This window comes from Cervus canadensis, chromosome 4, assembly GCF_019320065.1.
Source record: "Cervus canadensis isolate Bull #8, Minnesota chromosome 4, ASM1932006v1, whole genome shotgun sequence".
NCBI classification, from domain to species: Eukaryota; Metazoa; Chordata; class Mammalia; order Artiodactyla; family Cervidae; genus Cervus; species Cervus canadensis.
In genome coordinates this window covers 19,326,630-19,329,855 of record NC_057389.1, presented here as the reverse complement: position 1 = coordinate 19,329,855, position 3,226 = coordinate 19,326,630, and positions in this window count along the sequence as shown.

The window sequence follows — 3,226 nt, the reverse complement described above, 5'->3', positions numbered from 1 at the left end:
TAAGTTATGGCAAACCAGATCTTTTCGGTGCCTCAGATTTTTAGTTAGCTGTGTTTAAAATGGCATTGATTCTCCAGTCATCAGAAATATTACTTACGAATAATAATATAGTTGTTTTTTCTGGCTTCCTATTGGAATATGGCAGGTGACAGTGAGGGTGAGGAGTTAGGCCTATTATTAAATCATTGGTCAGTGAAAAATACAGCTCAGTGACAATGTTTAACTATTTTTATTAGAAGGGCTTTCAATATAATAAGCAGAATCATCATCAATTAAAAAAGAAATAGATCTTCATTTAAGACCTTTGAAAGACAATTTAAAAAATTTAAGTAGGTGTTAAAATGTATTTGTTAATCTTGCACCCCATAGTCCCCTTAAGAGAGGTTTGAATATGGAAGTATTTTAGGTTCTGGCTTAAATATGAAGATGATTTTAAGCATTCCCAGTGGCTAACAAATATAATGATTATCATTCCCAGAGTGGTACTGTCTTCAGACTTTCTCAGCTGAATTCTTTTCTGAGTGACAGTTCTGCTATCCATATCTTTCTTGTTAAAAATTCAATAATGGACTAGGTTAATTAGAGATAGGTAATCTTACCTTATAGTAATCATCCTTCTCTCAGAATAAATTAACCTTTTTAGCTCCTATTTTCTGTAATTCCCAGCTTCTGCAGACTGTCTTCTCAAGGCATTAAATAGCCTCATAAAACTTTAAACTCATTTGAATTTAGAAATCCCCATCACTGATAGAATTATTAAACGTGATAATCAGAGATTTACCCTGAGATCATTGAAGGTAACCCTAATTCAGGCATGTCACAGCCTTGTTCCTTCCTAGCTGTGTGATCTGGGGAGATTCAGTGATCATCTCTGGGTCTTCATTTCCTGACTTAGAGAATAGGGATAAGTTATAGCCACTTCAACTTGTGGAAATCCAATGGGATAACACCTCCAGTAGATTCCTAGAGTCTTGCTGAAATGTTTGAGATTGTGAGAATTGTTTTGAAATGTGATCAAGTCAGAGGACTTTACTTTTTCCAGTGTTGGTGTTAACTGATCCATGATATCATGGAGTCTTTTTCCCTGGCTCCCCTGTATCCTTGGCAGGGAGAAAAATAATGGTGAAGAATTATGTGAGAGAGGATTCTCTCCACTTGTGGCTCCCACAAGTCTTTGTTACATGTGTGGCCCGGGGACCAAATGTGTCAGTCCATCAGAGACTGGAGCTCGTTGGGCCATCTATGCTAGAGATTCATGGTATCCTGTGACAACCGCACTGAAAATTACCGTGCCCTGAAATAAATCTATTGACAATTTGTACATATAGGTTCCTCTGCTTTTTTTAAAAAGGCAAAATATTGCAGCGAGTTTCATCAGAAGTAATTTGGGATCTATTCAAACATTTGGCTCTAATTAGGAAGCAGGAAAATATGTCAAAACTAGATCCCATTTGGACAGGATTTGTTTATCCTTCTCATTTTGAGTTTGAGCCCCAAATCCTAGTTTTGATTGGTTCTTAAGTGTTTTCTCCAAATTTGGGCAGAGCCTTTGGCCTAATACAGATTTAACTTAGTCCAGTGTTGGATAAGAAGGATGGTGGCCTATGCATGTCAGCCCCCCAAAATGAAGAGCAGGAGAAAGTCACAGGGAAGGTGATGCTGCTTGTGTGGACAGAGGGCAGCATTAGTGTGTGGGTGAGTGAGTTCTTCATGAGGTGGAAGAAATCCCATTCCTTAGAGCGGCTCCTGAGCAAAGAATGGATGTATTTTTAAAAATGGTTTGACAAACTACTGGGGAATAGTTGCTAGTACTTGGCTTCCCACATAGGGCCCTTTGTTTTGGTCACTTCCCTAAAGAGTTGGTAAGCAGATTTGCAGGTAGTATTAAGGAGAGGGCTGAGTCTGGGAGTGTTTATGAGGACAATGGAATAAGAGATCCTGAGGAATGCTGGGGGCAGTGAGGAACCAGTTTGTTGGGCCTTTAGAGAGGGAGTAAAGGAAAGCAGCCACTTGGTTTAAGAGAAACTTTGAAAAACAAGCATGTTTAATAAAGAGATTTTTAAAATTAATTTTTCAAATAGAAGATAGAAACGCATGTTTCAACACAAGTATAAAAACATGGACCATAAAGTTTCATTAATAGCCTGGTCCCTTAGTGTTCACCCCTCTCTCCACCAGGAGACAACTGTTTTTTTTTTTTTTTTTTAAATGTAAGCTTGCAAATTTCTTTATATACATAAAAACAAATATGAATATTGATTTTTATCTTCCTCATCTGCTTTTTTTAACACAAAATATAGGTTATTACATTGTTTTGTACCTTAATTTTTTTTTCACTGTACTATGTATTTTGAATGGACTTCCCAGGAGGATCAGTGGTAAAGAATCCACCTGCCAATGCAGGAGATGTGGGTTTAGTCCCTGGGACAGGAAGATCTCCTGGAGGAGGAAGTGGCAACCCACTCCAGTATTCTTGCCTGGAAAATCCCATGGACAGAGGAGCCTGGCAGGCTACAGTCCCCAGGATCACAAAGAGTCAGACATGACTGAGCATGCATGCACAACAACAAATATGTTCTGCACATCTTTCTTGTCACCACACAGAGAACTTTATGATTCTTTTTATTGTCCTGCTGCGTTCCATTTTATTGATATATCATAATTAATCTAACCTATTTGTGGACATTGGGTTATTTCTAGTTGTTTGAATTTATAATATTGAGTAAACTTACATAGAGGTTGGGGCTTCCCAGGTGGCGCTAGTGGTTAAGAACCTGCCTGCCAGTGCAGGGGACATAGGAGATGCAGGTTTGATCCCGGGATTGGGAAGATTCCCTGGAGAAGAAAACGGCAACCCACTCCTGTATTCGTGCCTGGAGAATTCCGTGGACAGAGGAGCCTGGTGGGCTACAGCCCATGGGGTCGCACAGAGTTGTACATGACTGAAGCAACTAGAGCCAGACATCCTGGAATGTGAAGTCAAGTGGGCCTCAGGAAGCATCACTACGAACAAAGCTAGTGGAATTCCAGTTGAGCTATTTCAAATCCTGAAAGATGATGCTGTGAAAGTGCTGCACTCAATATGCCAGCAAATTTGGAAAACTCAGCAGTGGCCACAGGACTGGAAAAGGTCAGTGTTCATTCCAATCCCTAAGAAAGGCAATCCCAAAGAGTGCTCAAACTACCGCACATTTGCCCTTATCTCACATGCTTGTAAAGTAATGCT